At 38.5% G+C, this 15,504-nt stretch overlaps 1 pseudogene; it reads right to left on the reverse strand.

Moving 5' to 3' along the window:
* Positions 1–307: 307 nt before the first annotated feature.
* LOC131398914 (aldo-keto reductase family 1 member C15-like) lies at positions 308–14,592 on the reverse strand (annotated as a pseudogene).
* Positions 14,593–15,504: the final 912 nt, after the last annotated feature.

Here is a 15,504-nt window from a genome sequence, read left to right on the forward strand (position 1 = left end):
TTAAATGGGCTAATTACAAGTTATTTTTATTCTCTGCAATTTCCCTTTTATTTTCCAACTGTTCTGCAATTTATATGTATTATTTTAGTAATCAGGATAAGCAAACATCCTTATTTTGAAGTCTTTATTTTTTCATAAAATGAAAAAAAAAAAGAAGAAATGAAAACTACAAAAAATTAAAGGAAAGAGAGGCCAGCAGTCTGAAATTAGAGACGCTGCTTTGAATCACTCCTACCAAATACAGAAATCCTCTTCACACCTTTAGGAAGAGGAAATTCTGGTAGAGCTCATGGTGGATAGCTCAGGGTCAATATTCTTCAGAATATGGATAGTAAGGGTGATCAACAGCACTGAAAGAGAAGGAAGGATACTGATGCATTAACTTTGCTTTCACATCACCAAAGAGAATGCTTCTCTGAGGATGGTGTCAGGATGGACTGAAAACTAAATTGACTACCACATCCCTCCTTCTACCCTGACACACATACATGCAGGGCCTCTGTACATGTGCAAACTCCACCTGCATGCCAATTCCCACATTCTCATGTAATATAAATACCAAGGGACAGGTAGTTAGATTTAGATTACAAATTATAGTTATTTATAAGTAAGAACTATGGCTAAAGTGTTGTGGTCATTTCAGCCCCAGGTGTAAGTATTGTTCCTAGCCAATGAGAAAAATCATGGTAAGGATTTCACTGCTCTTTTTCATACATTCATTCAACAAATATGTTCTGAGCATCCTCAACAATCCAGGGTCCCTCCATTGAGGAACTTCTAATCTATTGAGGAGACAACATGTACACATACTTAAGCATACCTACAAAATGTGATTATTTTTTTCTGCATTTACAATTTAAGAGAATATTTGTTATTCAATAATTAGTATTACTGTTGTTTTCCTTTTTTTGCCATGTTTTTATTTTGCTTTTTGAATTTGCCCCTTTCAATACAATTTCATTGAAGAGTGCGTTCTGATTAATCCTATGGGCAGGAATTGTGCTGTTGACATAGGACCACAAAGATTAGTGAGACTAGGCATTCACAGCCTAATGAAGGAAATCATACATTATACTTAAAAGCCTTTGGGAATAGAAAAGTTACTTTCTCAGAATCATGATATAGTTTTACTAACAAGAAGGAGAATTTTGATATCTTTCTTTTAGAGCTATACTTTTATTCTACAACTAAAATTTTATTCGCATTATCTCTAACCTCCCTTCCAAACTTCTCAGTTTGATGTATCTTCTTTCTCTTCATCCTGAGATCCTCCTGCAGGAACTGAAGAACTGGAATCCTGTGTTTATGAACAAATCAAAGTCAAAGGAGGTGGGGGCTTCCAGGGGATGGTCTCCTGATAGACAAAGGCCACCATGGAGTAAGCCTTGACTCAAGAAACAGAGAAATCCAGAGGATCTCATTTTGGTGTATGCCACCAAGGACACATCAGTCACTAACGTTAGCGTCCATTAATTTCATGATCCATTTATAATTCAATTTGGTGAGATCACAGGGCTGAGGACGTGGGAATTGTGATAGTGAAAAAAGTCCAGCCAAGAGATAAATTTGGAAGAAATGGATGCTGTCTGGGAAGAGGAATGCCCATTAAGAAGGAACACCACTGGACCCTTTGGAGAGGAAGGGCAAGCAGGGCCATGGTATGAGTTTCACAGCACCTATGCACACTTGCCTTCATGGTCTCCCTCCTCCATAAAAAATATTAACATTTTACTGTTGTGTTAGGATAAAAATGAATAGAATCAGGCTAGATTCATTATTACATAGGCATTATTAATATAATAATTTTTGCACATTTTAAAAGAATTAAACATGAAGTATTTTATAGGGCCACAAGCATTGTGTCTTTCTTGTCAAATGGGTAAGTTGGCCCTGTGTGGAAGCTTACCAGACATGGAGATTAGGGGCAGAAAAGTTCTGAATTTACCATGATGCAAATTTTGGCAGGTTTGCTTATAGTCTGTCTTGGGCCTTGCTCAAATTTCTGTTGGGTCAGAGACTGAGCCCTGGAGTCACCTCTGGTCTGAGTCTACAGGAAGCTCCTGTTTTACTCCTACACCAGAAATCAGGTCTGTGTTCCTGATTTAGGGAAGCTTAGTTCCTCTGCTAACCTGTATGCTACAGAGAACAACCTTTGAAAAACAATCTACAAGACACTTACAATAGTAATTTTTCATATTAGAAATTTCAGTTGAGGACCCCAATTGCTTTCATATCTACTGGAGCCAGTTTAAAGTAAAAAAACTGAAATGAAGGAAAGAATTCCATTAAACTGTCTCCCAAAGCAGCTGGCTTCTACCTGGGAACTTGAGGACTTTCTAGCTGAACTAAGGCAAGGAGAACATCCATGGAAGCCTTCCTTGTCCTCAGCTTCCAGGTTGCACTGGCCTGAGAACTCTTCTGTCTGAGTTTTCCACCTAACATCTCCCTCTCCCTCTTCTTCTCTCTCCACTTCACAAAAGAAAAGCTCACAACTCATCAATCTCAAATCTTTCCAGGTGGATTTCTTGTGATAGAAAAGAAAAAATCCCCTTTTTCCAAACAAACGGACAGTTGGACAACCTGGACAGAATACCTGCTGACTTGACTCAACTTTAGTCAGGTTTTTCCTTCCCACCAACCCCTTGAATTTGACAGCTTTGAACTTAAGCAAGCATTGGGAGGAAGAGCAATATCCTGTGAAGGCCTCTCCAAGAATCTGTCCCCTTCTGGAAAAAGGATTCTTTGATCAACTATTGGACCACACCACCTGCTCATCCCAAACCCCAAACACCAGTCTCCTTCTAGGGGTGTTTACTCTTCCCTATAAAAGAAAAGTGTTTATAATTGATCTTTGAGACACTATACATCTTGTATTCAGAGAGTTATCCCTTTTAAATAAAGTCTTTCTTATTTAAGTCCAGATTTGTTTTTATTTGAAGATGCATAGCCTCTAGTGGAGAGTCCATTAATAACAAAGCAGATGGATTTTTGGTAAGAGATATGAAAACTGGTATCTCATCATTTTATCCTAGGGACAACTTAATGGAAAACTCAGTGCCTTATCTTTCTATCTGTCTGTCTATCTATCTATCTATCTATCTATCTATCTATCTATCTATCTATCTGTCTATGTATGTATTTATGTATTTATGTATATATGTATGTATGTATGTATGTATATATGTATGTATGTATGTATGTATGTATGTATGTATCTATCTATCTATCTATCTATCTATCTATCTATCTATCTTATTTATCTGTCATCTACCTATCAACCTTTCATTCATCTTAAAAACATACTCCAGAAGTTATTTGGTTGTCATGGGGAAATGTGTTAACAGGTTGGGTTGAATTGAAAATTAAAATGGGATATTTTCCTGATTGATTTAACAATGAGATTTAGATTTCTGTATTTGTTATTTTCAAAAATTGAATGAACTCAATCTACAGCTTCAAGGGTTTAGAGAAAATAACTATAAAAGATATGCTTCATTGTCATATTTTGCAAATATTAAACTCGGGATGAAACTTTTAGCTGTCACCTTAAAACGGGATAGATCTTAAACAGTTTTTCACAGTTCTCATGAGGTTCACAACAAAATGAATTGAAGACCACTGATTAATCTGAGGGACCAGGAAATGTATGAAGGGAGAATTTAAGGAACAACTTTACTCATATCTTTGTTAATTTGGTTAGTCTATAAACTTGTATCTAGCTTCTCACCTGCCAGGAGCCCTGCTGTGGAAAAAGTGCTAAAAAATAACCCAGAAGGAGTCACTATATTTAGGGTCTCATGGTCTAGAAAGCACAGTGACATATAAACAAACAGTTTTAGTTCAATAAGGAAAACTCACTAACATAGCTATGCCTAGAGCTATGGTGGTCAACAACTGTGCTTGGTGTCCCAATGGTTTAATAAAGCGGCTAATGCTGTTTGGTTTGATATTGACATACAGATAGGGGTTCATCAGGTAGAGAAGCTGAAGAAGAGAAACCAGAGTGTTAAAAGTTCTAAAGAAGGACTTCCATGGAATGACTCCTACAACTGATGAAAAAACAGAGATGAAACGTGCTCAGCATCACACAACTATGAAAGTGGACAAACCAGGTCTCAAGGGCGTAAATCTTAGGACTCTGAAGCCAGTGTTCTCTCTTTCCACCCTTCCAAGCTGCCCCCATAGCACACAGTGGAGAGACACCTGGGAATGAATGAACATGGGTGGGTGCTGAAAGGCAAAAGAGACGGGCCTGCAATACAGCACTTGATCCTCACTCTGGAGAGACTGTCCAGCCTGTTCCTGGAAGTTGTCTTTCATTCTCTTCTCATTGAAGCTCTTGGCCAGGACCACACCCCACCCCCTGCTGTAGCTGGTAGTGAAGGGCGACCTGGCCTGGGTTTCAACTGTTTTTCAGGGTAATGGAATTCAAGATTGGCTCCTCCAAGAGATATGGACTGTCCCTTTCCACTCTGAAAATAAAAATCAAAAAACACATTTGAAGAGTGTAGCACTAAACATATAGTGTGTCCTTTCCCCTAACTTCCTCAGATAATTGCAGGAAGTAGGTAAAATATAGTATGATTAAAAAAGATTTTCATGAATATGTGTAGAGATTCATTCATAATTGTACCAAACTGGGAACAACTAATATTTTCATTGACAGGGGAATGGAGAAACAACTTGTGATATTTATATCCATATGATGGAATACTACTCAACAGTAAAAAAGATTGAACTAGATACCAGCAACGATGTGGATAAATCTCACAGATGTTATGCTTAGCCAAGGAAGCCAGACACAAAAGAGTGTATACTCTATGACTTCTTCTACATATGAAGTAATAGAACATACCAAGCTAATCTAATTTGAAAAAAGAAATCAGAAAGATGGTTCCTTGGGATGATAAAGAATTGCCTGGAAAGGAACACAAAAGAACTTTGTTGGGAGATAGAAAGTTTCTGTATCATGATAGGGGTCAGTTGTACAGTACATCCCTTTCTCCAGATTTGAAAGCTAAGATTTATGCATGAGAATCAGTGTAAATTTTACCACTAAATCACTTTAAAATAATATTTAGAGTGGGCTTTGGAGCATGTGGACATACAGAAGAAACAAGAATGAAAGAATGTTGATTATGGTTGAAGCCCAGGAATGGAGCCTGGGGATTCACAACAATTCTTTTTTTTTATTCAGATAATATTGGTTTATAACGTTATGTAAATTTCAGGCTCCATCATTATATTTGAGTTTCTTTGTAGACTACATCATGTTCCCCACCAAAGACTAATTACCATTCGTTACCATACACATGTGGCCTAACATACCTTTCACCCTCCTCCTTCCACGTTTTCCCTCTGGTAACCACCAAACTAAACTCTGTATCTATGTGTTTGTATTTTGTTGTTGTTATTGTTTTTATCTTTCACTCATGAGTTAAATCATAGAGTATTTGACTTTCTCCATCTGACTTATTTTGCTTAGCATAATGCTCTCAAGGTCTATCCATGTTGACGCAAATGGCAAGATTTCATGTTTTTCATGGTTGAGTAGTATTCCATTGTGTATATATACCACATCTTCTTTATCCATTCATCTGTTGATTGCTATACTATCATGTTCACTTTTTTATGACTGAAAATTTCCATAATAAAATATTAAAACTCAATTTAAAAAATAGGTTTCTTCACCAATAATGTTGCTTACAGAGATTGACTCTGATATTCTCATTACAGTTCGGGTCTCTCTGGGACCCCAGGGCACTGTAGGCAACTACAGAAATGTCCTTGCACTTGCGGAACTCCATCAGGTTTCTCTGGTTGAGGTAAGGGTGACATTCCACATGTGAGTTGCTAAGACCAAAAGACATCAGAATACATGAGCCACCAACATGTAGACTTGAAAATTCCTTTGAAGGAATATCTAACACTAAATTAATATATGCACTATAGGTTTCAGATTGGTACTTTTTTCCATGCATTTCTGAAATACATTCAAATACTGTTGGTTTTCAGAAATGATAAAACAATTTTCTTCTTATATTTTTATTAGTGTTTAAAATGACTAAAGACTTGTGCAACCAGGTTGGGGCCTCTAAATGTCATTTCCTACTGAAAGAAACCAAGATTTGTTAGAAAAAATTAGTGATTTCATGTCTGGGCACAAAAGCTGAAAACTGAGTCTAGAACATCTTACACTCTAGAAAGGGAAAAAACGGGAAAGACGATGCGGCATGTCAAAGGACTCAGGAGGTCACTGGAAGAGGCAGCAAAACGGTGGCAAATTGATCCTCAATAAGCCTAGTAACTACATTGGTTGGAAAACACCATATTGTTAAAATTTGTGAATTCACAATGACAGATATATGTGACCAAGTCTTTAGATGGAACCTCCAATTTACAGAAGTACAAAGACTGAGTAACACTTCAAACTGTGTCACAGGGATCAATGAATAACATCAATTGTGTAGGAAAAGTTACAGGAGACAAGGCTTAGTTTCTTTCACAAATAAGTTAAAGGAGAGAGAGAGAAGATGGAGAAAGAGAAGGATGGAAAAAAGGGGGGACATATTTAAAATATTTTGCATTATTTTCTACAAGTAGATTCCTATAAGTGAAATAACTAACACAAAGTATATAACTATTTGAATGGTTTTTACATACCTTTCAAAATGTTTTACAAATGGGCTACACAACTCTACAGCATCACAGTGTTTGAAAATTGGAAGCATTGGACCTTATTTTTAGAAATTATTTCTTTTCCTTACAATTTCTCCATTTCCTCACTCTCAATTCCTTTGCTTTTTCTCTCTGACTTTTTCTCTCTCCTCTCTGTAACTGCTCCTGCAATGTTTCCATGAGCTCTATGTCATTAAACCCAATAACTGTTTCCATCCCACTTTGATTGGCTTCTCCTCAGTAGGATCCACCTTATGGGTCATGAAAGCAGTTCATTCCTCTTTTTGGCTTTCCTGACACCACATTCTCCTTGTTTTCTCTACCTCTGTCTAGAAACGACTCTTCAATCTCCTAACCAGTGTCTCTTTGCCTGATCCTTAAACGTTGACTTTTCTGCCCTCTTCCTGTTCATTCTATGAACTTTCCCAGGAGAGTGAATCCACTTCTGTGAGTTTAATTACCATCCATAAAGCAATGACTCCAAAGTCTGTACCTCTAGCCCTGACCTCCTTCCTGAGCTCTAGACTAGTATTGCCATCTGCCAACCCAGGCTCTCGACTTAGATATCTCATGAGAACCTCAAACTCACCTCTGAAGAACTAAAACAATACACTTCCCATGCCACTCAACCTGTTCCTTTGTTGGCATTTCCTATGGCATTAAAAGGAACTATCATTACACAGTAGACATCCAGACAGAAACTTGAGGAATGATAATTAAGGAAGAAGGTGTGAAGAGTGGAAAGCAAGGAAGCCCCAGTGGGCTCGGGGCTAACTTGGTTGCAGACGGGCTTGTGCTTGAGCCCTTGTTCGGGATCATCCACAACTGTTTGTGATTGAAATTGGACTCGCTGATAGATGTGGTTAAACCTGCATCTTTACACATCTCCAAGGCCTGGGGAGGAGGGCAATGTGTGGTAAACCTTTCACACAGTTTTGTCCTTTCATTTGACATTGAATGTTTTAAAAATTGGAAATCTATTATCACATATATCATGATTTGACTGAACCCATTTTATCACCTGAATACATTATTTCTTAATGTCCTTTATTGCTGTGCCACACAGACTTTGTCTCCTTCTTCTACTACAGACACATACACAATCAGGTCCATAAATTGATGTGAAGATGCTTTTCAATTCTCCCTTGCCTCCTGTCCCCCTTCTGTGTGTCTATTTTGCTGTTAGGCATCTAATACTTCTTTAGGAAACGGTGACTGAGTCAAGGGTACAGAGAAACTCTCAGATTTTCAAAAACATGATGAATAATACTACATAAAACCCGGTTTCACTCTGTTACAATCCACCATTCTGCTAAGTCAGACACAGTTTTCCCTCCTTCCACGGACCTGTTTATCTGTCGTGGGATGGATCTAACTCGTCTTGATTTTACTCTGAGGATCCCACTATAGGGTTCTGGGCTTAACCTGATCAGAGGGCAAAGAAACCCCTACTTCGAACCATGGAGGTTTAGATGAAGATTATCCCTTAGAGGTCATCCCATTAAGCTCCCTTCCTTTACTGATGAGAACACCATGGTATAGAGAAGTGCAGTGACATGGCTAAGGTCAGACAACTGATAGGTCTAGAACACATTTCTTCTGACTCCCATCCAGTGATTTCTACCTTGTCACCCAGTGCCTATTAGGTGTCAATGGCAGTACTTACCAGCCATGTGTCACTAAATTCCACTATATATAAAATAATTTCCCCATTGGCATCCTTTTGCACAAGCTTCTCCACAGGCTGAAATACAGAAAGGAGAATGGATGAAGCGGAGGTCTTCTCTTTTCTTTTTTTAAAGAATGTTTTTCCTGGTGCCTAAGGAGCTTGGTCACAAAACCTTCAAGAGGGTAATCTGAGTGTGTGTGTGTGTGTGTGTGTGTGTGTGTGTGTAGTGTGTCTGTGCATGTGTGTTGTGTAAGAGAAGTTACGGGAGGAAGGAAGATCAGAAGCACCCGAGAGACCAGAGCAAAGTGCTTCTCCCCCAATTACCTCTACCCTCATATCCACACACACCCCTAAACTTCACTAAGAATGATTTCTCCTGTGGTTGGAATTGATTTACTTCCCAAGGACAGGCTGATTTGGATGACAGGACTTACCTTTACTATTGAACAACGTGTTTTACCTCCCGTTTGTGATAACCCAACAGAGATAGTGAGGATACCAGGTGTGCTTAGTGAACTTCCACTGTGATGAGAACTTGGATCAGCAAAGCCTAAAGGAGCCCAGTTGTGGAAAATGGACCATCCCAGAGTACCTCACTCTTGATTGGGACTAAGAGTTCTATATGGGAGGGCCATTCCCCTAAATAGGTAAGGATTTCCCCTTGTGTCTCTGCGATGTGTTGTAACTCAACTTTCTTGAAGACCCTAATCGCTAAGAGACTAAGACTGAAGCATATTACTTAGACATGTAAGGTAGTGTCTTCAATTCTTTGAGGTGGAGACAGTGAGATCATTGAATTTCAATCCTTCTGTAGGCTATGGGATAAGGATAAAAAAATCTTGATGATGAAGTGACACAACTATCAAGGAGAGTCATGAATCTTTTAGCAACTCTATTCGCCACACTCAAACCTATCTCTCAGAAAAAAAACAGAAAACCAAGCCAGAATGAGAGAATGGAGGTGCAACAACAGTGATGAAATACTCTTGGGCGTAACAAGGAAGGCAAAAGCTGACCTTCCTAGCGATTGACACATGAACCGTGAAGATATCTACGTAGTCCAGTCCCAATTTTGTCAGTGATCTTTTCAGGGCTAGTCGAACCAATTCTGGTTGAAGGAAAGTAACCCAAACCTGCAGTCGCCGAAAGAAATAAAAATTGGCTTATGATTTCACACATTTGCGGACCCAAATTAAACCTCATAGTTAAAAGATTGAAAAGTGAGTAACAAACCATTGTGGTGGTCTAAAAATAAGAGGCACTGGGGTAAATAAATGTGACTTGGTATAAATACACTCCATAGTGGGAACTGACATTTATTGAGTGACTCTAAGAAAATTGTAGATAAAACCAACATGGCCCAGCAAAACCAACCTAAGTGTTTCAAGGATTAGGAAAGCCGTCTGGGAAGGAGAGTCAAGAAATGTCAGGCAAGGGGAAATGGAACCTACTGTCCCATATAATAAATGCTTGGAAACAGTTCTGCTGAGAGGCCCACATTCTTAGATCATGTTATCACTGATTTTGACATACATAGGATCATTCTGTAGAGAACTCAGCTCTCTTGACACGAGAAGCAGTGTTTTCCCCCTCTGAAAATTTTATACATTTCAGTAATCTCTATGCTGACTTGAAAACGTATTTCCTAGTCTGGCTCCCTTTTCTAAATAATATGTCAGCCTCACTTGGATATGTCCTGAGAGAATCTCCTGAAGGATAAAAGGAGTGGGCTCACTCCACAGTGACTCAGTCAATTCATACAACAGATATGGAAGAAAAGTGTCATTATTCATGTTTTACATATGAATGCTGACTGATGACCAGAGAGGTTGAGCAGCAAGATCCCAACCTTAACACATTTCAGGGCAAAGCAAGCCTTTTCTGTCTTATATTTTTCCATAATGGGCCTCTGCAGTGTTAGGAGGTAAATAAATTATTCAAATCAAAACCAAAGTTGTATTTTTTTTTTCCCAAAATAACGTCTGATCTGAATGTGACCTTTCCTCACTCTGCCCATAGCACCTTACTGGTATGGAACATACCAGCATACTTCACAGTACCATCTGCCATCATCTTTCGGAGGGCCTTGCTGATCTCCTCCTCATTTTGGTGGAGGTAGTGATGGAAACCTATAACAATAGCCACTTTGGTAGCTTCACCAGCCTTGCTCATAGGACCCTGTAAAATACGAAGAAGGAAGTTTGGAAATTCACCCAACTCACAGAGAAGCAATTTAGTTCCCTCAGAGCATTTTCACCAGCTGTTTCTCCATGCCTCTTTTTCCCCTGTTTGATGGTGCAAGCATTGGTAACAAACCTGTCCTCAGGTGGCACAGACTAAACTTCAATATGACTTCTAATCTGAAATGAATTACCAAAATGGACTTCACCATGGAACACAGAAAATCAAATCTCAGTCAATAAAGAATTTGTTGTAAGGAAGTAACTAACAGGAAAACTCCTGAGACTTGGAGAAAACTTCTAAAGATATAGATAGAGAGAGAGAGAGATATAGATGTAGATGTAGATATAGATATACATACAGATACAGATACAGATACAGATACAGATACAGATTACAGCATCTCCTTTTGGCTTGGAATTGGAAATGAGTCCATAATACCCAACCTCCGTGCAGTTTCCACCCAACTGGGGTCTTAAAGTCATTCCTAATTGTTTTTTTATCCTTCGTTCCCCAAGTGCTCTCATTCAACATTTATGCAATGAGCATTTATTAAGTGCCCCCTGTGTGCCTGACATTGTGCTACACACTGAAGCCTTGGGGATTTAACCATTAACAAAAGAGACCTGCTTAAAACTCCTGAAAGATAACACAATGGTGTAGCTCCTTGATTATGGTCTTGGCAATCATATTTTGGATTTGACATCAAAAGCAATTTAATAAATGCAAAAATAAACTGGAGGGACTACATAAAAATTAAAAGCTTCTGTACAGCAAAGGAAATCATCAACAAAATTAAATGGCAACCTATGGATTGGGAGAGAATATTTGCAAACCATGTACGTGGTAAAAGGTTACCATCCTAAATATACAGGGAACCTATATAACTCAATAGTAAAAAATTGATAACCCAATTTTAAAATGGGCAAAGGACTTAAATAGACATTTTTCCAAACAAGACATACAAATGGCCAATGGGTACCTGAAAATGTTCTGAATATCACTAATCATTAGAGAAATGCAAAGCAAAATCACAATTAGATATTACCTCACACCTGTTAGGATGACTATTATCAAAAAGACAAGAGATAACATTGAAGCAACCAAGTGCCTATAAAAAGAAATGGATAAAGTAGATGTGGTATATATTTACAATGGAATACAACTCAGCCACAAAAGAAGACAAAATTGTGCCATTTGCGAAAACACTGATGGACCTTGAGGGTATTATGCTAAGCAAACTAATCCAGGCAGAGAAAGACAAATACCTTATGATCTCACTCATATGTGAAAGAGAAAGGATAAGGATAACTAGAACAGATTAGTGGTTATCAGAAGGGAAAAGGGTGGGTGGAGGGTGAAAGAGGTTAGGGGACACACATATAGGTAAAAACTAGTCTATAGGTGGTGAACATGATGCAATCTATACAGAAACTGATATATAGTAATGTATACTTGAAATTACACAACGTTATAAGCCAATATGACCTCAATAAAATAATTTTAAAAAAAGACAAGAGATAACAAAATGCTGACAAGGATGTGGAGAAATGGGAACACTTGTGCAATGTTGGTGGGAATGTAAATTGGTGCAGCCACTAAGGAAAACAGTGTGGAGGTATCCCAAGAAATTAAAGACAGAATTACTGTGTGATCCAGCAATTTCACTTCTGGGTATTTAGCCAAATGAATCAAATTTATTATCTTAAAGAGATATCTACAGTCCCTTGATCTGTTCAGCATTATTCACAATAGCCGAAGTATGAAATCAACCTGTGTGTCCATTGATGGATAAAGAAAATATGATATATATATTCAATGGGATATTAGTCAACTTGAAAAAGAAGGAAAATCTGCCATCTGCAACATCATGGATGAAGCTGGAGGATATTATGCTAAGTGAAATAAGTCAGAAAGAGAAAGACAAATGCTGCATCATAGAATCTGAAAATAAATTAGAATGCATAGAAACGAAGAGTAGAAAAGTGGTTTCCCAGGGCTAAGGGGTAGAGGAAATGGAAAGAAGCCAGTAAAATGATGTAAGCTTTCAGGTATAAAACAAATGCGGTCTGAGGATCTAATGTATGACATGGTAAATATAGTGGATAACATGGTGTAGTATAATTGAAGTTGCCTAAGAGAATACAGTTTATTGTTCTCACCAAAAAAAAAAAAAAGGCAAATATACGAAGTGATGGATACATTAAAATTGAAGAGGGAAATTTCTTCATAATGTATGCATATATCAAATTATGTCATACACTTTGAATATCTTAGAACTTTACCTGTCAATTTTACCTCAATAAAGGTGAAAATATTTAAAAACTAAGGTATACCATTTGGATTAAAAAGAGAATAATAGTTAATTTTCAGGAAGGTTGTGAAGAGAATTAAAAGAGAAATGTACTATTCGGAGTCCATGATTGTGACAGACACAGTTGTCACTCTACCTATACCTGCTTGGCCCTCAACATATCCAAGTACACTGACCCAGACTTCCAAGTGTGAGCACATACGACTCTGCCTGGGGGATTTCTATCAGAGTCTTCAGGAGAGGCTTTCGATAATCAGGTAAAGAGGAGATCTTGTCCACTGGATGCTACCTCTATATCTGATCACTCCAGGACTTACACAATGGGCCCATGAATGGAATAACCATGGCGGAAAGGATTAAGACCATGCATGGGCCAACTGCATAGACTACTCACCAAGGCTGTCTGAACTACCACTATTTTCAGATGGGTGACCTGTCAGCAGAAACAGAGACTGACACTGAATCTTGGTAAGGCACCCTTCCTCGAGGAAATAAGGCAGCCCCTAGGTGGCAAGTTGACTCCATTAAGCTCTCCACCTAACTGGAGGAAGAAGCAGCAATTTATCTTTACTGAGACTGATAACATTCTCCGTGTTAGTTGTCATCTCTTTTCACAGTCCCTCAGGCAGCATTACTATGTCAGGGCTACAGAGAGTTGGATTTATCATTATAGGATCCCATGTAACCTTGACTGTTCTATTCTCTGTGGTCCTTTTCTGTCTTTAACAGTAGTAATATAAGTTGGAGGTAAGATAGATAAGACATACTCTATGCTTAAGCTGTAATGATGGATACAATGGAAAATTATGTCATTGCAAACAAACTGACCCTGACAGCTATTAGCTACTGATATTTCATGTCATAGCTATACCAAGAGGGAGTGTATTGGTCTCCGTCATTTATGGGGACAATCGCTTGCAAGCAACCCCAAAGCTGCCACTACCTCACTGTGACCAGAGTTTGACACTTGTAGCGCATTGCTGGAAACCATGTGGATGTGTGAAGAATACATTTGAAGAAAAGCACAATTCTGTCTCCAATATTACTTTATGCCTCCTATGTCTTTCTTTCTAAATACCTAAACCTTGGAACAATAGTGACTTCTTTTATGATAAAAGGTTTCATTGATGGAAAGTTTTAGCAAATTCTTTGGCAAATACGTAGAGCCCCAGAAACCTATATCAAAGCTGCTACCAAGGAGTCATATTACTTGTCCTTTCCTCCTGTGCCCACTGCCAATCAGAGCTTTCTAACAAAGGGCAGAGTGACTCTGACTGTGGGAGCAGATGAGTGAAGGAGAGCAACCTCAGCTTAGATTTTACACATGTAAGAAATAAGAAGCATAATAGTTTACCTAGGAGAGTTGTTAAGGAATTAAAAGATAACACATGGAAAGTACTTAAAGTACATGGTGAGCATTCAATATATGTTAAGTAACCAAAATAATAATAATGATAATCCACCCTCAAAATACCCACCCTCTGAATCCCCAGAGTCAACGTCTTCTCATCCCACTTTTAGTGCAACGTTAGAGATGGTGAAATGGAGGCTCAAACGAGTCATTCCAAATCACCCAAAGTGTACTAGGCATGGGGAGCCGGCCTACTGACCACCCTTCCAGGCTGTTTACATTCCACCCTTCAATCCCCTGGGCTCCGCTTACTTCATCTGAAACAAAAGTGCCAAATCCAAGCACAGGCATAAAGTGCCCATCATTCGGTGTCACAGAACAACTATGGTTGAGGTCCATCACTGTCCACAGTCCTGGATAACCTGACTCTCTCTTTCCTTCCTTTCCCTAACTGTGAGCCGAGTAGAAGACAAGGCGCCAGCATTCTTTATTTGTATTAACCACAACAAGATCGGTAGGGCTGGGATTACAGAGGCCAAAGATTCCAACGTGGATTTAGAATCAAACCACTAACTGTATTATAATTCTTTCATGTCTCTGCAGGCATATCTTACAGGATAGCATGCAGAAACGTCATGCATGCTACGGGAGTTTGAATTTTCCCTTCAGCATTGCTCACCCTTGACTCTTAAGTTAAAAAAAAAAAAAATTAACCATGTCAATTTGTCCTTAATAAGTATGGCAAAGTTCCTTTACATGATGCAAAACAATCAGTATACTTGTCATTTCTAAACACTAATTCCCGTATAGTACTTTAGTTAAATACCTCATCTTCCATTTTGTCAAAAATCCCATCAAACAGACTTATTCAGAATTTCTTGAGCAAAAACTAACTCCTGCTCCCAAGCACACATGTAACAAAATGTCTTAGGAGACCTCACCTCTTATTCCATTCTCTTTTTCCCTGCATCAAGAACTCTTTTCCCCTTTCTGATTTCTGTGTCTTATTTCTTTGAATCTTTTTGGCGAGAAAAAACTATTCTGAGATCAACGATGAGTTTCTGTAGTTGTGGCTTAGTTTCAGTTATTGCCTCCTCCTGGCATAGCCTCCTCTGTTCCCTGTTGTTCCCATCAGCCTTATGAACTTACCCTAAGAGCACGTGTCCTGTTTCCGTTCTTTATGACTCCTGCCAGTGACTCATTCCTATGTTTATTCAGAACCTAATACTCAGAATTCATTGTGACTGGCGAAAGGTTAGAACAGAGAATGGTCAGACAATAGCCCATTGCATCAGGGATGTTAACTTCTTT

The sequence above is a fragment of the Diceros bicornis genome, chromosome 36 (assembly GCF_020826845.1).
Source record: "Diceros bicornis minor isolate mBicDic1 chromosome 36, mDicBic1.mat.cur, whole genome shotgun sequence".
Lineage (NCBI taxonomy): Eukaryota > Metazoa > Chordata > Mammalia > Perissodactyla > Rhinocerotidae > Diceros > Diceros bicornis.